Source organism: Phoca vitulina, unplaced genomic scaffold, assembly GCF_004348235.1.
Source record: "Phoca vitulina isolate PV1807 unplaced genomic scaffold, GSC_HSeal_1.0 scaffold25, whole genome shotgun sequence".
Taxonomy (NCBI): Eukaryota; Metazoa; Chordata; class Mammalia; order Carnivora; family Phocidae; genus Phoca; species Phoca vitulina.
In genome coordinates this window covers 26,250,820-26,271,653 of record NW_022589728.1, presented here as the reverse complement: position 1 = coordinate 26,271,653, position 20,834 = coordinate 26,250,820, and the positions used below count along the sequence as shown (strand labels likewise).

The window sequence follows — 20,834 nt, the reverse complement described above, 5'->3', positions numbered from 1 at the left end:
CAGTTACAGCAGCACAGACCAAACTCTTCTCTGGTTTTCATTTTGCCAGTAAATCAGCTTACTACAAATCTTCCTTGTGCAAAAGCTCTCAGCAGGTATCTGGCTGGCCCTGATTAAGCACCAATCACAATTCTTCCCCACACTTCAGTCCCCTCAATGGGCAACAGAACAGAAATTAACATTTACTGCAACCAGTGCTATCATCCTAGGGGACAATCGCATTCACTCAGTTTTTTTCACTGCAATACGTAATGAACACCATTTCAAATACCAGTTTGATGTTATCAATCCTGGTGAGTTGCTCATCTCTCAACCAACTGCCTCAATCAACATCTCCCCTGGCTTAACAAATCATACGCAAGCACTACTGATGAAAATCCTTCAATCATTTAAAAAAAAAAAAAATTTTTTTTTTTTTTTTTAGTTTTTTAGTTTTTTTGCAGGCAGGCATCTCAGCCCATAAATTCCCTTTGTTGAGAACAAGATGCACTCTGTAAAGTCACATCAGTTTCTGGCAGCAGCGTAAGGTACCAGGGAAAAGTTGGGCATATATTGGTGAAAATGCATTCCCTTCTCTGTGTGTGTGCGCGTGCGTGTGCTCACTTGTATGTGTGCCTGTAACCCTTAACTACTGTGATAGCAGCTTGATTACAGTTTAAGCTTTTCTGAGTCCCTGCAGATCTCTCCATTTGCAGAATGATGGCACTGTACCCAACAGTTGAGTGGTCTGAAACTTTAGTATTTATTTTCAGCCTATGACATAGGCACTGTCTCAATTTTATGAAACAGGTAAGCAACCTTCTTTCAAATCTTAAAATTGAAGGGACTCATAACTTCAAGGCAAATAGCCCCTTAATTTAAAAGTATCAACACTTTCACACGTGCTGGCAATTTCTGAAATAAGAAAGGTTGAGGTTGCCCTATTACATTACCTATTATATTGTTTAAAAGAGACATGTAGTGCCTCACCCTGGATGCCCCTCACACCCTGCTATATTCTATTGCATAGACTTCACAGTGGCAGAGAGCTAAGAAGAAAACAAAATTCTGGGCTCACCAATATTACTACGTGTTTTAGAAATTCCTTTTTAGAAGTTCTTAAAAAAGAAAGACATCATTGGAGGTCACTGGCATATTAAGTATGAAGGATAACTTCTTAATACTCTCTTTACTGTAATCGAATTTAATCTTGTCCACTAAATCAGAGAGGAAGTGATCAGTTTCAAAATACATCATAAGATCTACATAGATGGAAAACGAAATCAAAATTTGTTTTGGTATCTGCAATGGTTAAAATGACGCTCTAATTGCTTGCAAATCAAACATCACAAAGCTTAGTGTGTAATTTTAATCATTGATGAGCTCCAGGTTAATTATCCTCATGGCATGCATGCAGCTTTTAAAGCCCACTGAAATAATCTGATAACCATAAGCATGAAAACCTAATAATTTTCTAATTAGTCCACAAATATTAATGTTTACCTTTGCAGTTACCAAAGCTGTACAAACTGTGTATACATACTGAAGGCAGCCAAAATGCCTAAAATATAATCCCCTGCTAGACTGAAATGAGGAAGTCAGGAAGGGACTAAAGAGTTGGAGTGGAAGTAGGGTGGTAAATAATACTGAATTAATGATCCTAGATTAAAAGGAAAAGTTTCGAAACCCAGGGTGTATTTTTTTTCCCCCTATAATCAGGTAACAGGCTGGTATGTGGAAGGAGACTCACCTTAATTATAAAAGTAAGAAAAGTTCCCAAATACTTTACAGCTTTGTAAAAGAGTTTCTAAGCTATTTTTATTACCATTTTAATTCTGTTTTACCTATACCCCTACAACAGTTCTCAGCCCACAGAAACACTTGCTAGAATTATTACACACATGCTGAATGCACCTCAAATGAGTTGTATATAATCTGTAGTCAGTTGTTTTGGCCAGATGCCGAATGGACTCTGCAATGTATCACCTCAATATTTCTTTATATGAAGTAGATCCTATCTTTTTATTTTATCTTAATAGAGCCAGAAGTAACTTTCAAAAATGTAACGTTATTGCTATGTGAAAAAAATTAGGAAAACTAAAGAATCCATCACAAGTCAAAGCAGTAGGATACATTTTGTTACAATACCCCACATAGTTTTATAGGAGATTGCCTATCAATTTCTTCTCAAGAAGCCACCCATTAATCAGAAACTGAATCAAATACATAATAAGTCTCCTATACAATCAAATTTACATTTCATTCCAAAGCAACAATAGCAAAACCACCTGGATTGATACAGCTAATAATATGTTAACTGATTTTTAAAAATCTGTAGTTATTGACTCTGACCATGGCAGTATTTACCAGTATATTTTGATGGAGTCCCTTTAGTTTGTACAGTTAAAAAATTATTTAGATCAGTATACACAGTGACCCTGAATATGATGCTAAGTGATTTCATTGTCATCAACGTCAGACAAGATCTTTCTTTTATCAGTGTGACCCATTTAGGAAATTTACACTAAGGCTTTATAAGTCCCAGTACTATAAAGACCACAAAGACAACCATTTATTTAACTTAAACCACAGAATTCATTTCAAAATGACTGCGTAACAAGTAAACTCACTATAAAAACCGCTTCACCCATTTAAGCTGTTTTCTTTTTAGTTTTTACCAATTTCTATTCTCTACTGCCAAGCATTCTATTTTTTAAAAATCACCAAAGTCCTCAAGAAATCCTAAAGAGAAAAACTAATATAATTTTAATGCTAAATTCAGAACAATACATACCTGCTGGTCTGCTTAGAATATGTGTACACATTTTTTGGTATTCTCACTAACTCACAAGATCAGTGACTTTGATCATGTAAATCCCTTTTTCGGAACTAATGGACAATATGCAGAAAAAGAACTTTTATTGCTCGTTCTGCCTTGCTTTCGTCCTGCAGTCGCTGCTGCCTAAACTCAGCTCTGCTAAATGACCAAACCCACCTACAAGGAGCCTGGCTAATGAAAGGGGGTGCTTTCTGAACAATAGAAGAATTCCTTTGCATTCAGAAAGCAGAGTTCCCATTAGAACCCAAAATCAGAGAGGCCAGTTTTACCTCTTTTTTTTTTTTTTTAATTGAGATTGTCCCAGCCCTCCTCTACGGTCCAGTGAGACAGTGCTTGTGAAATGATTAAAAAGAACGTGATCTGATCAAGAGGACAGAATAATGGGAAAGGAATGCTAGGTTAGCCACTCCGCTAAGTGCTGGGAAAGAAGACCAACGCGCCCCTTAGCCTATTGTTTTTATTCTCCTCTGCTCTTCAGCCAACCTCCTCGCACTTTGAGTCTTTATTTACTCCATTTTAACAGGTTAAAAGTTGTCCACTTACAAGAGAATTTGATAAGTTACAAATCCTAAAAAAAAAAAAAAGAAAGGAAAAAGAAAAAAAAAGAAAGGAAGGAAGAAAGAAAGAAAGAAAGAAAGAAAAATCCTTGAATTATATCAAGTTTCCAAAAGGTCATCACTGTCTCTGCTGTGGCCTTTTCCCCATTCCAAATCCTCTATCAATATGTCATAGTGAGTTAGGCAAAGACAAAAGAGAGGCACAGTGTGAAAACGGCACATATATCTAATCCTGACAAAGCAATGAATAGACCTTCACAAGTATAATTATACTTGTTTATTTGTTGCCACGTACAGAGAACTGATGAAAAAAATCCATCAAAGTGGTATTATGCAGACACCAAGAGCTTCTTTTCTTTGGTTGCTAAAGCCACATTGAGGCTTAAATTCCTTATTGTTAAATTCAGAAGAAAGAAAAAAAAAAAAGATTTTTGGCAGGAATTTTTTTTTTTTTTTTTTTTGGATCAGTTGCTGACAGATCTTTTGTGTCCTAGGCTGTATTAGCTCACACCGCTACCTCATTTTTACCCATGTTGGAATTCATAATTACAAACTACTGTACAGAAGCTTTTAAAAGGGTGTGGTGTGCTGACCAGGAGAGGGTAGTGAAATGGTCCTTTTCTCATAGTCTTTCTTTTGATATATCCAAACACAGGTAAAATACCTGTGTGGAAGCACCATTTACGTCAGAATACATCTTTGATCTCGGTCTTTTAAGTTGGTGCTGGTGGTTTTCTTTAGTCAGCTTTCTCTACAATTTGCTCATTTTAGTATATGTTGAGTATTTCATAAGAGATTACATAACTTCTTTCCCATTGCAGTATTAAAAACGTTAGCAAGAAGGAAGGCAAAGACAAGGATGTCAAAGGATTGAAAATATTAAGTAAAAGGATTTCAAATCCAACTATTAAGGAGCCATTATGTTCCAATAGACACTAAATCAAATAAGTTAACAAAAGCACATTTTGGGGGGTGGGGAGCCAAATGAGCTTTTTTTTTTTTTTTTTTCCTTGCAGGATAGAAATATATCAAAGTAAAAGCAATCTGCATAGTTAATGTTTGTGAGCTTTACAATTTAAAACAGAAAAGCTGTAATTTTTCTTTGCTGGCAATCTGGGAACACTCTGGAGTTAATTACAGCTGATTCGGAGTGAACCACACAAACAAAGACCAGTCTATGTCCAGACAATTATACTGCATTAACCAGCTTAGAGCTTCCTGCTGATGTTTCAGGGCTCTTCTGTTACACCCTTCTACCTTCCCAGCACGAGAGAAAATGCTTCTGCAAGAAGGAATTAATGAAGAGAACTGCAAAAGAATGTGTGACGACCTCTCCTGACACGGCAAAAACTTTCCACCCATGTCACGACAAAGGGGAGGAGGTAATTAAGTTTGAATAGAAGGATGTAACCAAATATACGAAGCATTTAAAATAAGCAAATTTTTAAAGAGGGGAAGTTTACAAAACCAAAAATGAGTGTGCAAGTCAACTAAGTCATTTCCCCTTAATTTTCCTCATTAAAATCTAAATTAGCTAGTCAATGCAGATTTATTTCCTACTCTATAAACAGGACCCTTGTGATTGATGCTTAGTGGTCTTCTCCCTTGCTTCTCTCTTTCTCTTCCTCTCCTTCTCTTCCTACCCTCATTTTCTCTCATCTCTAACCCTACATGGACTTTATGTGACAATTACATATCATTAAGCATATGTGTTGGAGAACTAAAGAGAAAAGGTAGTTTGCCAGTTCTTAATTTGTATAGTTGTGGGAAATAGGAATTTTACTCAGTTCTCTTCACAACTTTAATCAAACTCCAGCGACTTTCCTTAGAGAGAAATCAATAATCTCTCCTTAACCAAATTACACTATTATATGACTCATTTTATTTGTTTGCTTCAGGAAAATTTCATAATCAGTGAGCAAGATGGACTCAGTACTTTAGTTATCCTCTGTAAATAAACTTTGGTACTTCCAACCAATCTAGTTGATTTCTAATTTTCTTATTCATTCTAATTGAAAATGAATAGTTTGCATTGGTGTGAGACAAGGACATGAACTGTAATTATGTTCAGTGCCTCTTTCTGATTCTTTCTTTGATACTGTTTTGCTAGTATTCCAGCTGACATTGGGGCTTTGTAGTGATTGCTTCATTAAAGGGTAAGGATGTCCTAATCAGCTAAAGCATTACTAGAAAGCTGTTGTTTGCCAATACTATGAGAATATACTGGCTTTTTTCTTTCTTTCTTTCTTTATAGAAGAAAAAAGATACATCTGAATGCCAGTTACCCAGCCATACTTAAGTATTAATCATCTTCCCTTTGTCTCAAATATGCAAAGTAGGATTAGAGTTAAATGACTGTATGATCCTTTTCATTTTTCTTCCCTAAATAAATGTTAATCTACAAATCAATCATGTGTTATATTAAAATACATATAAATATACTTTCTGAAAATTACTAAAAGGTTGTGTAAATTACACTCAATTTTGCAAAGCATCTCAGGAATGGACAGAATCATTTTCCCTTCTCAGACTCCTCTCCCTCAATCCTTACTATATTTGAAAGTTCAAGTCAATAACATGGACCCCTTTGGTTTTCCTTGGAAGAAACACGGACTGTATCAATCATTTTTAGAGATTTTTAATCGTATTTGCCATGTTTTCTTATGTTTGTATTTCTAGTCTTTAAAATGTAATTGACTAATCTCTCTGGTTTACACACAATCTAAGAGTGTTTAGTTGATAATGATTTTGAGTTGTCACCTAGTAACATTTAAAAAACTTAGTTTTATAAAGGTATATATAACCATAGAATATCTGGCTTCAAAAAGATTTACCAGACTAGTGAAAACGATTCTGCACACATATTTATCTCATACACAATGTGAAGACAATATGTTCTAACAAGTACATGTATTTTTCCTTCTTTATCTATTATATAAAATCCACTATTGAACTACTGATAATTAAATACTTAAAAGAGAAAACAATTGGATAATTATCTGTATTTCACAATTCCCACCAATAGGATCTCATAACCAATGTAGCAGTAAGTGTAAAATGGTGAGTACATTCTTACTTTAAAAAAAAATGTCATTCTTTGCAGGCTAAACCTACCATAATTATCTTCATAAAGCTAATTACAGGTCAGGTATTCCAGTGAACATTCCTATTCCCTGAGCAATGATTTCACACGATTTCAAAATAGTTTTAATGAAGAAAGCTATATGAACAAATTTTAAAATCACTACCAAGTACCTCTTATTATACAATACTCTTAGAGTCTACAAAATACATCTCTTTTTATATCCCATGTAAATATTTTAAATCATTTTATATTAAAAACCACATAGGACTAACATAATAGAGAACATAAGTGGAATGCCAAGTTTTCTTCTGGATGAAATATTGGCAAATTTATGTTTGATCACTAAGATTAGTTGGTTATTTTATTTCTGTTATGAAGAGCCCTTTGTGTGTGTGTGTGTGTGTGTGTGTGTGTGTGTGTGTGTGTGTGTGTTTGGCCTGAAAGTTAATTTGACTGCTGTCCATAAGTGAAGTGAGCATTTCAGTAATTAACTTTTGTGTTTTAAATGTATGAACTTTAATTAGATTTCATTATAAACAAACAAACGTCAACCATAATTATAAGCTCCTTGGTTTACCCACATATTATCCCTTTTCAAACAAACTTGATGTCAGACAAATTAAAATCAAGCAGCCAGCAATTTTGAGTTGAATTTTTACATGATCTGCTGGTAACCTGATTACTTTAACTTCAATATCATTACAGGAAAAGTATTTCAGGAAAAATAATGACAAGAATTCCAACAGGAGACAAGCTTAATTGTATTGATTCAAAAGATGCATGTTCATAGGAACCATGTTGAAGGAATAATGTTATCTCAAATCTACAGTTTCTATTAAAATGAAATTGTCCAGCATGAAAGAGGCAATTAAGATTAGTGTCTACAGAACTAGAGATACTAAACTAACTAAATAATTATCTGGGCTCAATTATCTTATACTTTTAAGTAGCAAAATACCAGTGTGGAGCAACTATAAGGCATGAGGTTTGCAGGTTTATTTACTGACTGGTGTATCTATTAGGACCAAGAACAAGTAGAGCTGTCAGGACATAATGAAGGTAAATGATTAGTTAGCACCAAGCCTGAACTCTTCTTCAATGCAATAAGAGTTAATTAAAGTTTACCACCAAACATCAACCAAAGCAGGATGTTGATCAGGTTTCAGCATTAAGTGCAAACAGACAATAGTTGGCAGCAATTAGTGCAGCTATCAAATGACATGCAATGATAATTATACATTTAAAACAGCTAAAGAGCTGGGGGAAAAAAACTAATCAGCTTCTTTGACGACAAATACTCAAAGGGCAGGAAACAGGTATCAGATTATTTCACTTTAACACTGTAAATCAATAGAATTAAACAAGAAAAGGTTGTATGGGTACATTATCTGAAAGAGAACAGTTCACTGGCTTCAAAATGAAATAAATCTGCTAGTATTGGTCTATCAAAGATAAGAACTTCTGTAGCTAAAGAAAATAAGTTACTTTTCAATTAAAGTTTCAGAATGAAGTCTGCGTAAAGAAAGTTCAGCTTCTTAGTCTTCTGTAAATTCAACAATGCAACAAGTATTTCACTATTATTTTTGTTATTTAAATTAAGTATTAACTTCCACTCTAAAATACTATCAAAAGTACTTTATGCCTGAATTTTACCTTTGTGTACTCAAATATATCTCCCACAAAAGCTTTTGGATGTTAGATCTAATTTTTTTTTTAATGCAGTCAATTTAAAACAAAAGCCATATACACATATTTAGCATTTGTTATTGCAGGTCTTCCCTTGATGCCATTCAAATCTATGGCTTCAATCTTGCTGAAATCAATGAGCCTACATATAACACATCCCTTAAAATAATTTTAATAAGTCACCTCATTCTTTTCCATAGTTTCTGGCCTGCATGCTAGAGCATAACTCTAGAAATGCACCCATCCTCATGACCCCACCTCTCCATCTTTCCAACTAATTCTGTTATGCTAAGGATTTGTACACAATGCTAGCTAATCCCAATATTTCCCTGGAGCTAAATCTAAGCCATGGCTGACTCCCAGCACAAAAATGTCTCTCTCCAAAAGCCCTTTCGCCCCCTTCAGCACTCATACACTCATTGGTCCTGACATTTTCACTTCAGCCATGACAAATGAGCTGATGACTCTGATGTGATTGCATGGGAGGATGGCTTTATCTTAAGATATATCATTAACTCTCATCACCATCTCCTAATATGGCTCTTCTGGGTTAATGTGTTGTGAAAATCTGAGGAAATTTTTGTGTAAATACGTGCACTTTTAGTAGTAAGAGACCAACTTCATCAAAAGGAGAAAAGGGAAGCCAAAGTGGACAGGATCGGGAAAAAAAAAAAAAAAAAAGACTAGCATTAACTAAATGTGGCTCTGGGGATTTAAGTAACTCTACTCAACCTCTGCCCCAGTGCAAACCAGCCAGCTGACTGTCTCTTAAAGGTCCCTTCTCCTCAACATGGGCGGCTGGAGCAGAGCGTAATTTGTGAAGTGGCCCAAATAAAGCTTCTCAGATAAATATGGCTCATCCATCAGCAAAACCATTTTTTTTGTTTTTGTTTTTATCCCAGTACAGTACATATTTTAGTCCTGAACCCTTAATTTTCCTATATTATTAAATCTCTCTAAATTCATTTTAATGGGGAAAGGGATCATCAAAACCCATTTTACTCCAAGATCATTGCATTCTCCAATTAGAAGGGAGCAGTATTTTTCCAACTATTATTAAATGTAAAACTTTCCAAGCTTCAAAGGAGAAGGGAAAAGGAAACCTTTCCACTTAGCATAAATATCACAATGCTTTAGGTTAAGTTAGAACCCGAGTTCCAGTTACGTAGTTCTTGTTATGTATACTATGGAGTTTACAGAGCAGATACTTGTTATAACCTCTTCTCTCATTTCATCTGAGAACACACAGCCAATCAGAGTCAACTGTAGCAAAACAGACCTCAGGAAAGGAGGTCAGGCTTTGAGGTAAAGTGCTATTCACTCTTGGACCATGCAAGGAGCTCTTTATTCCTGTTCTTATTGGCATCAGTCCCCCTTACTAGAGCAAGAACAAAGCCAAGTGCTCGTGTGAGGTTTATGAATAAATCAGAGGTGAGCCACTGTAAGTGCTGCCCATGATTTCCTTGTTGACAGTGAGCACTTAAACAGGCTTCTATGACCAGCGACTTCTGGCAAACCATAATGATTCCTAATCTGCACCCTGCTTCATTTCAAGAACTAAATGACCCACCCCATTTTTCCTGCAAGTTTTCACCTTTCAAGCAATTCTTGTCTATCTCGAGCAGCTTAACTTTACAATCCCAGAACACTCAGCTTGTGCTGTGGTCATCAAAGAAATTATACCAACTGAAAAATCTTCCTTTGCTTGGAAAGATTCCACAAATAAAAAAAATCTCCGGCATTACAGAAATTATTCTCATATTAATATTATAGAATCTTTGGATATGGGAGAAGCTAAGCCAACTAAGGTGAAAAATGCTAAATAATTTGCTGAAGGGCACATACACATCAGATCCGAACAAGTAGGCTCTGTAGTTATGTGTTATTTCCCAGGAATTTCTCTGAGCTTCAGTTTCCTTATGGGTTAAACAAGATGATTGTGCTATATCCCTTCTGACTACAGCAATCTATGGTTCTAATATAAAAACCCATTTAGATTGCGCTGAAGATAGTTTTCCCTATGGAGTTTTCCAAGACAAACCCAGATGTTTTTAAGGTTGTATATTTCTTTTCAGTACCTAGATTTCAAGAAGAGAGGCAGATTTCAGTAGAATAGTAAACTGAAGTTTTCTATTTATATTTTTAATTAACTATTATTCATTTTTTCACTCATTCAATAGATATTTTATTGAGCACCAAAGATTGGCCAATAATGTCTGTCACAATAGTGATTAAACAGATATGGTTGCTGCCCTCATGGAGGCTGAAATTTATTTGAAGAAACACTTAAACAAGCATCATGGAAACTGCTAAGATGCTAACTGTTTTTCTTTCGGTGAAATATATCATTACTTATCAGTATTCAATAAATGCTGTGCTTTATATCAACGTATTTCAAGTGAATTGTCAAGTTCTGGGGCACTCATCAATGACCAGAACATAGGCAAGGCACACACTTTTAATTTTAGGAAAATTTTAACAAAGATTATGAACCACACATATTAAGCAAAAATCAAACTCAAAGCTGGAAAGTTACAATCCAAGTACACTTACATTTCCCATAAAAATACAAACAGTAATTTTAAATGTGCATCTTACATGTATCACAATGAGAAATTATTACGAATTTTAAAAAGAAAATCCATAATAGAAATAGATTTTCATTTCTAGATAGTCCAAAAATTGTATTATAAATTTATTAACCTTTGCCATGAATCTTATCTTTGAACCTGGGTACTCTTCTAATGAATAATGCATTATTATAAAAAGATAAAGGATTGTGATCTCCTCCAAGAGATAAACCAAGGAGTCTCATAAGTTGGCTAAAAATCCCTCAAAAGAACTTAAAGGTTGTACAGTATTACTGGATTACTAATAACTGGATCTCTTCTCTAAGTTGGTATAAATCTTGATCAACAGTGTGCCATGTAATAGTATCCATTCCTTTTGTTGCATATCAAAATATCATAATCCCCAAAATCTGGAAAGGTATTTCTATGGCATCTAATCAAGTTTTGGGAAATCCTGTAATTCTAAGGCTTTCAAACAGGCTGGGTCAACAAGACTTAAATAAACGTTGTGGTATCTTCTATGATTGCATATAATGGACAGTCTGGAATCTTGAGTTCATGAAGATAGACCAAGGTCTGAATTATTTAAAAACTATTCCTGTTCTAATTTGCTTCTTAGAAAAAGACCCAGAAATGCATTAAACATCTAAAAACACTCGAAACCAAAACAACTCATGATGATAGAGGGGCAGATAATAAGGTGGAGGACTATCCACACAGATGCCATCTAGGTATCTGGTCAATACGAATATACCTTTTATGCAAACACATTTCCTAATTTCTGTTCCTGTTGTAAGAGAGAAGGGCATCCCTACTCCAAAGAGCTATGTAGACTTGCTTTATCAAATGCTCTTCAGTTGAGCATTACATTAAAACCAGCTATTGAAAATAAAGAAAAAAGGAACACAGGGTATCAGGCCCTGTCACATTTACTTACTTTAATGTTCACAACACTTAAGTGTTATGTAATCTCCACAACAACTTTAAGATACAAATGAGGAAACTGAAGCTTACAAAGATTACACCCATAATAAGAATTTAACTCAGGTGTCTAGTAGCTCTAACACAATTTCTACTGGTCATTGAGTTGTCAAAAATGGAGGAGATTTTCAAATATCTAAAGTCTAAGTTAAAATAAACTCATTTAAAAAGGAATGCAAGCACTTAAAAATGCAGTCAAGATTCACATACTTGAATTAGAAACACCATACTGAATCTTTCTATTTTGGATATAAGAACTTCTCAGAGAACTTGGGAAGTAGTACATTTCTGTTCCTGTCTTTGAAGGCAAAAAAATAATAATAAAATAAATAAAAAGGAATCCAAAGTAAACAGAATCAAAAGAATGTCTGTTTTTTACTGGGTCATTCTTTCTGTGTACTATGCTACCTTTATAACATCACAGCATTGTCTTCATTTGCTTTCCCTACACAGCATAGAAATCTTAATCTTCATAGCATCATGTTCATGATTATGAAGAATACATTTTTAACTCACTGAGATCATCGGTACTTTCATGAATCATAAACTCTTCTTGACCATTCAACGCACCTAATCTGACCTCCTAAGTAACCCCAAAATATGTATATGGTCACAGTGATAAGATGCCATTCAGATTGTACTTGTTTCCTTTTTGTAGCAGAGAACTCATCTCTCAGAAGAAACAGCATCACTGTTGGATTACCAACATTTTCCTTTTCTTCTCTACTTCCACCACCATCATACTCGGTTACATAATAAACCCTTTTCCAAGCAGCCAAGATAGCCGTGTGACCATTGGTCCTCGAGTTGGGATATCTGAGTTTTGTCCTGACATGTTCCTAACTTGTTTGGTAACTCAATGGTTACTTCTCCTGAATTCAGTATCTCATATTTTACAGTGAGCTGGCTGAACTGGATTAACTCTATGGTATTCTCAGGCTTTAGCATGTTGATAGTGTGCCTTACAAACCTACCTGCTCTTTTCTGTTGTGATCATGTTGGTCAGTTCTTAGAAAATGAAAGGAATTTAGTCTACAGAGGGAAAATTTCACAGGCTACCCCTATGTATACATCTAAACAGGAAAGAGAGACACTAAAATGCAAAGAGAGTCAGTGTGTGTGTACGTGTCTCTATACACACTCCTAGTTGGTATATACTAAACCAAAAGAGATGACTCGTTCTCAATTAAGTAGTGGGCTCAGAAAATTTAAGTATTACTTGCACTATTCCTAGCTGTATGGAAAAAAGTACTGTACTTCAGAGAATCCACATTAAAAAAGCTTTTCAGGTTTAACTAAGGTACTTTGGGAAATGATTGGGCTTCTTCAATTTACTCTTCCAAGCAGACAAATTTTAAGATTCTCCATAAACTCCCCTCTTACAAAGTTTTGTTTTGTTTTGTTTTTTAACAGTACAACCAGGTGGCACACACCAGCTCATATGCTTTTGTATTTCAACCATTGTTAAAGCTATGGATTTCCTTTCTTCTTTACAGTGAAGGAAAGAATTTTATGGACAGTTATAAAATGCATATTTTAACCCAAAAGTCAATTTTCCCTGGTTAAAATGATTTAGATCTGAGTAAATACTTGCAGAACGCTTTCTGTTTTTATAGCTAGAACACAATGGAACCTATAAACTTTGTCTTCAGAGGTATGTGCTATAGTGGGTGCCATTCAGAAATTATCAACTGCACACTGCCGTATCCCCAGGACAAGCAACCATGAGAAATGATCAATCATCTAAATCCATGATGCTGGTGTGTGAACTCCTGACCTGAATGACTAAAACACCTACTCAGGACTGGTCTTGGACCATCAGGGCATTATGACATATTAACCAAGTCAAGCCGCCCAAATTCTTAAATGCTGTTTGTTTATTTTTTCAATCTCTAGAATGTTAAAGTGGCTAATTATATCAGAGATAAGTTGCTTGCCAAATAGGACTTTAGTGTCAAAGCCATTTTTAAGTTGTGTGCATACATTCAAAAATGCCTGCAAATGGCAAATATTTTATTTCACTCACAAACCTTTGAGAGTAGGGGAGTGGAGAGCAGCCATCCCTGGACTGAGGATTGTATGTCAAACGTGAAACCATATCAAGCTTTCAAGGCAACTTGTGAACCTCTGAAACTAGGGAATTAACAGAACATCAAATCCAGTAAGATCACAGGGGCACAATCCTTATGCAAGAAAATAATGCCATTGAGCCCTCATTAAAAGACCATTTCGTCCTTAGCCATCAAAGACTGCGAGTGCACTAAGATCTTGGTTATATCATCAGGGATAACTAAAACAAGTGCCAAGAGAAATTGTGCACTTTTAGTTCTCACATGTGTCCATCTGTTCACGTATAAACATATATTCTGCTTTCTGTCTGATTCCTAAAATCTTGATATCAGAATACCCTGGGCTTTTGCCCATTTCCTAAGAACGCAGACATCACATAAGCTACTATTAACCCATGTGTGATCCACTTCCATGGTGGCTGGAAAGCTGCCAGTTACAACACATGGTGCTTGGTTAACAATGTCTTAAAATATAAATGAATTTATTTTTTAAATTAACACATTTTTCTTATGGAAATACCTTAATAAGCCCTTCTGCATGTAAAATAGCCTCCATGTGGATTTTTTTTTGTTCTTTTAAGACTTTTTGCAAGCATATCATAAACTTAACCATAAAAGTTTCTGAAACAATCCAGAATTTCTTGACAAATTTTTAAAAGGACTCCAGTAAAGAATTTTGGTGACTTTATATAACAAAGATCAAACACTTTTCCTTTACAATATTCTGTACTCAAGAGGCAACCCTTATACTTTAATTTACGTGAAAACACTTCTGATTTCCCTAGTTTCCATGTAACATTCTTAACAGTACCTCAGCAACTGAACTGCGAAAGTGATGAGGCAAACAGAAGTTCTACACTCTAGGAACAAAACAAGTTAGTTTAATATCTGGTGGAATCTTTCAATCCTGCTCTGGGGCAGCCTTCAGTGGCTCATCTGTTGTGACCCCAAACCGGAAAGAGATTGTTTAAAATGTATACATATAAATAATTATCCACACTGCATTTGATTTACATATGTACAAAAGAATCAATTCCCACCTTTGAAAGTGCCTTAACACTTATGGTATTTTAACTGCCCTAATTATGGTTGAAGAAACATCATTAAGAGCCCTGACCATGTTGTCAACTGATAACCAGTTACAGCTCTAACTAGTGACAAGAGAAAACCTTACTGCCAATGTCTCCAAAAATGAACATACAATACTCAGACACTTCTTAAAAGACTTATCTCTAAATGAAATGCACAAGACACCTACAAAGCAACATGAAGATGAATTAAATCCTAAGAAAATAACTCTGTATCTTCTTCTACTAACCCCTCCCAACCATAAAAGCTGATGGGCCACTTAGCACACTTAACATTGGCAAAAGTCAGGATACACAACTCTTTCCCAAATGAAGTGTTCTACCAATTGAGACAACTATTTATAGCCTATGGGGGAGGAGGGCAGAGGAACACCATATATTCCATCATTAACTAAATTAAATATCCACACCATACTCTTTGCCTCCTCTGAAATAACCGTTTTTGACAGCAAAGTGCTGGGAATTCTCGATACCCAATAGTCAATATTTGGCTAGCCTAGCATGTTTCTGAAAACTCTTCTGCATACAAGCCTCTGTTTATCATGCTCTAGCTGCACTATTGTCATCCATATTACTTCCCAGTGATGATGAAAACTCAGGGCATCTTATAAGTTGCTGAAATCTGAGCCCCTGCTTGTTTTCTCAAGTCTTGGACAAACATAACTTTAGAGAGAGCAGAGCATAGGCATAAAGAAAGAGGGGCCTGCATTTTCATCTTCCTTTCATCTTAGTCATTCAGTCAGCCATTCAGAACCCTATTCAACAGAGCTTTTCATTATGCAAAAAAATGCTAATCCTTTTCCGATGCTTTCACACTTGTATAAACCCCCATTCCTTCAACTGAAAAGCAATTATATCAGTTTACCTTTCTGTCAAAAACAGGATTAATATTCCAATAACAGAATCCCCTTTCTTTTCCTATTTTTTTGCTTTAGGAAACTAGAGATTATTAGTAGAGGCATTCTTAGAACAAGAATATATTATTCTAAATATGATGGTGTTAACTAATGAATGGAAAAAGGAGAATGATCATAAGAAGAAAAAGTGCCCCAGTATACTGCAGAAACTCTTTTCTGTGACAGAACTGACCTTCCCTTTGCAGATGCCCAAAGAGACTGAGACTCACTCTGGTCTATTAATCAGAAACAAATTATGAAAGAATGTAGTTGGACTGGTTGACACTATCCTGTCTTGGGAGACTCAGTAACAGCCTAGTAACAATGTCCTCTTCATGGGTAATGAACAGCCATGACAAATGGGGCAGAGAAACTATTTATTTGCATATGCAAATTCTCACACAAGGGAAACATGTACAAACAAGTGTCATTGTAAGGTGGATTAGGCAAACAACGCTTTCTTTTTAGGACATTCTGCAGCCCAGAACATTAGTCAGCACAATTAAACCAGTCTCCATGGAGACTAATGAAATTTCACCATGGTATGAGTTAAATTAGATAGCTAGTTATGTGTTTCCACAATCCAACTTGAAATCCATTATTGTTTCAGAACAATACAGCAATTGTGCCTAGCTGATCTTTGCCAGCTCAACAAGCTCCTAAGTTGACAATTTGCATATGTTAATATAATTAAGCACTAATTACATGAAACTTGTACATATTCACATGCACTTTCCCTGGGCGCTTTTCAGTTTGAACCTTGGCCAAGTCTTTAACCCTTAGAATGGTCTTAGAGGATAAAAACTCTGCCTGTGGGTACAGCCCCTAGGCAGACACAGAAAGGCTCCTCATTTATAAACACAAAGCTTAACCTGGCTTCTCATATTTCTAGCAACAATGACAGAAAATATTTTGTGAGTGTGGTAGGGACCAGGGATGAGGGAAAACGGGGGGGGGGGGGTGTGGGTGGATTTGTCTTTAAAGACTTATAACGAATATCTTCTCATAGAAAAGCAATAACATTCATTTCAAGAAAATGTTAAGAATTTGCTCTCACTGACATTGTGGGACCTTGGGAGATGAAAATGGTTTGACAACAGCAAAAATAGCAAGTAGAAAAGGAAAAGGGAGCATCAGCACCTAATGAGCTTTACATAAATATATGCAGAGGCAATTAAGCAATGTTAATTACTATGACAGCAGTTAATTGAATATAATTAGATATTTTAAGCCACTGAATAAAGCATAGTTAAGATTAATTTTATTGAGATTAATTGTAAATAAGGATAGATTAACTCTGTGTTTTGACAGGCATAAAAAGTAGTTCTGCAAATTAAGCAGGAGCGTGGCCACCAGTCCAAAAATCATATATTATTTTAATGTCACACCTCAGAATCATCCCCTCAATAAACATGACTTTTCAAACCCAAACAGACAGGAATCTTGAAGAAAAACAAACAGCTTGCAGAGATTAAAGAGCCTTTTGTCCTTTTTCATGTGCATTTCTTTTAACAGACTAAATTAAGCGAGTCTGGTGTACGTTTTTTAGGAAGGAACATTTCACACTGAATGGAAAAAATGTTCTATCACATATGAAATTCGTGCAGCTGTGCGGAACTTGGTCCAGATGGTTTTAGACTATAAACCACCACCAAATGATAGACAGTAGGCCTTCCCAAGATTATGTGATAAAGTCACAATCTTTTATTTTGAACTCCCAAATTTCTGCTTTGTATTATTTCCAATCAAATCACAGGTTTTCTTTTACAAATGTGTTTCTCCAAGTGGGTTAAAAGAAACATTGTGCCTACTAAGTACTAGAAATAAATGTAGAATGAATTGGAGAAGGCCTCTTGTAACAGATATCAGCTAAATCATTCAGCCACAAAATGCAATGATAGCTATGATAACAGCGCATGCAGATGACAACACTTGATTATTACTCTTACAAACAATGGTTTCTAGAAATATTTCTTAGGAAAATATTGCTAAATGAAAAGCCTTCCCAAATACTTTCACACCAAGCCAATTTATGCATTCTCTTTAAGGAAATTAACACAGTCCTCAAGAATGCTGAACAAATCACTAATAAGAGAGGAACTTCAATTGATTTTGAAATAAATCAATAGGTGATTAACATAATATTTTTAAAGCAGCAGAATGTGTGTGTGTCTATATTGCATAAACATACATATTATATTTCCAATACCCCTTAGCTCTTAATCGAACAAGGGCTTTATGCTATTGAGCATGCCTCTATACTACCTCACAACTTCTTTAGGATGCCCTTAGTCTTTATAACGAAAATCCTAAAATGGTCTGTGAAACAAGACTACGACAAGCCATTCTGCAGTGAAAGATTTTAAATCATCCAGCCTCTTCTAATAGACTTGAGACTTATTGAGGTAGAAACCATAAAAAATGAAGAAGGGAAATTTAATCCCTGAAATATTGATTTGCACATTAATATCATATAGGCAGAGGGCAATTTGGCTTCGTGGAAATGACACATTGTCGACCCTTGGTGAAGTCAGAGCCAATCTAACTGCTGAACATGTCTGAATCTCAAGAGTTATTAAGGGCTTCCCTTCTTGCCTTTATGACTTTTCTTCAGCCTACCAATGCAATCTTAAATGTATTATCTTTAAGAAATAATTGTAAAACCTCAGGGGTTTTCCAGTTAATGGAAGGGAGGCCAAACCACATCAGATTCTGAAATGCAACATTAAACCCTTGCAATCAACAAAACCACCTCAATTCTCATCCATCCAGTGGAGGATCTAATATTGTTATTAGAGATAATCAAATTTCATTGTGTAAATTTAGGCTCATGGTCAGAATGAAAGCAGTAAATTCTGCAATATTAAACAGCGATTTTCTCAGCATCCTTTATGCTTTCCTTTGCTGGTGCAGCATCTTTAAAAATAATCCAACTAGCTCAAAATTAATGAACAGATTTGGGCTCATCTGCTAAAAACTGCAAAAGATTACAATAGAGCTGAACACGTTTCCTTCATTTTTAACTTTTAGTGGCAACTTTCACTTCCTAGACCCACAGCCCATTCTCCCTGTCCTAACCCCTCAGTTGGTGCTATTGCTTTGACTTACACAGCTGGTTTACCTGACCTTTCTTTGTTCCTTAGGTACATTTCACTTTTCAGATTTATGGTATTTCCCCCATATTTCATTGGCTCTATCTTCATTGCCATAAAAATGAAAACACTTAAATATGAGTTTACTTTTTTAAATCCAAAAGCAACCAGCTATTGAAGAAATACACAGTGATGCTCTCTTCCCAGTTTATGCCATAAATATTAAAACCATTTAAAAAAATAACTATATAAACCTTATGATCCCTGCACTGAAGCCAGGTGCAAGAGGTTAAAACAGCTGGCTAGCCATCTTTTATTTTTGTGTGCCTTCCTGCTGATTGAAACCGCAAACATTGAAAACTATCAAATATTCCCTTAAGGATTTTCTTTTTTTAAGAAGAGGAAGGAAAAAAGAAAACCTTCATTTTCTATAATATGCTCCTCTGTGGAGAAGAAAACTCTAAAACATAATCAGTCACAGAGTAGTGAAATAATTCTGAATATCTCCTTTCTGTTGTATTTAAACCATCATTTCCAACAACTTCTATACACAATTGTTTTTAATTCTTCAGTTAGAAAAGAGAAAAGAGGGAAAAAAAGAAAAAGAAAGAAAGTCTGAGCTTGCTCTGTCAGTTTTGCCAGTAAATATAAAGTAAAACAAATGTTGATGGCACCGAGAGTGTTACATACCCGGGCTGTGTTTTTGCATTGCTCTCAATGGAAGCGATCGATGCCCGTGTCACTGTCGCGTCCCAATCGCAGCCAAGTCTCAGCCTTAATCTAAGCAACACCCGAAAAGGCAGCGGCAGCCGCAGCCTCTCCCTGACTCTTCCATCCATCCACCCAACTAAAAATATAATACTACATATGAGCTTTAACCACTCCACGTTTATAGGGATCAAGCCACTGAAAATCCAGGAGAACACAATAAAAAAAAAAAAAAAAAAAAAAAAAAAAAAGAACCCTCCTTCTGTCTCTTGTCTCTCTCCTCTCTCTCTCTCTCTCCTCTCTCTCCTCTCTCTCCTCTCTCTCTGTCTCTCCTTTCGCCATCTACATGATCCTTGATTAAACATGGAACAGAGTTATTAAAAAGGGGGGGTAAGGACTCAAGGAGAGGAAATGCAACTGTCAGAAATCGGGACCGCCAGATTTCCTGGTGAACCTGCCTCTGTCTGAGTCAGTGTCAATCCACCATCTTCCGCCAGTGAACTTGTCTTTGGGTTTTTGTTTGGTTTGGGGGGGTTGTTGTTGTGTATGTGCTTTTTTTTGGAAGGGGGGAGGGGAAAGGCAAGGTGGGGGCTGAAGGTGGGGGGGAGCAGGGAGAATGTGTGTGTGTCTGTGAGTACGTGTTGAGTGTGTGTATGTATGTGTGTGTAGGGGTCGGGGTGGGGGGGGTCCGTGTTTGCGATCTGAACCTTTGGTACCTACAAGGAGGGTGTCTCGTCGAACGGTAGCTAAGATCTCACCAGAACCGCGCGGAAGTGAGGAGTCGCGGCCAAAGGCGCCCGCTGGAGCCTGCTCTCTGGGCCGGACCCCAGCCCGAGCCGCGAAAGGAGCCCCCCGCCCGGATCACAGGTAACAAAAGAAATACAAACCAGTGCACCGTCTTCTGTGGGGGAAGGGGGCCAGGATGGGGAACCCTCAGTTACTTGGGCATCGGCAGAGAAACTTTATACAATTCCATAAGAAATTTTATTATTATTATTATTTTCTGATAGAAAAGAGCAAGAAAGAATGGGGGGAGGAGGGAGTGAAACAGAAGTAGGAGGAAGGCGAGACCCGACGCATTCCAGCCCCTCTTCCCTTAGCAGCTCCCGGCCGGAAGGCGCACTTGATGCGGAGAGGCGAAGAAGGTGAAGTTCGTTTGTAGACATGGAACCTCTTTGGGGGGGGGGGGCAGGGAATAAATCAGTTCTCACAGCCGGCCACAGCCCCCCCCAACACACACACACACACACACACACACACACACACACACACACCCTTTGCCCT

At 36.3% G+C, this 20,834-nt stretch overlaps 1 protein-coding gene and 1 long non-coding RNA gene across 8 annotated transcripts in view; one reads left to right on the top strand and one right to left on the bottom strand.

The window, feature by feature from the left end:
* Positions 1–20,834, bottom strand: part of ZFHX4 (zinc finger homeobox 4) — a 180,458-nt gene that overhangs the window by 158,260 nt on the left and 1,364 nt on the right. Inside the window, exon 1 of one of the 4 annotated variants that reach the window (XM_032421978.1) lies at positions 19,533–19,754. The exons of the other annotated variants lie outside the window; for them this stretch is intronic. The gene's annotated coding sequence lies outside the window, so the exon portion shown is untranslated. Of the gene's footprint in view, positions 1–19,532; positions 19,755–20,834 lie in introns of those variants that run through there. 4 annotated transcript variants of the gene reach the window in all.
* The window catches only part of LOC116643185, a 48,349-nt gene continuing 47,330 nt past the window's right edge, over positions 19,816–20,834 (top strand). For 3 of the 4 annotated variants that reach the window (XR_004301506.1, XR_004301505.1, XR_004301507.1), the window contains exon 1: positions 20,205–20,417. This is a non-coding gene — a long non-coding RNA (uncharacterized LOC116643185). Of the gene's footprint in view, positions 20,019–20,204; positions 20,418–20,834 lie in introns of those variants that run through there. The other variant, XR_004301508.1, reaches the window with a different exon arrangement.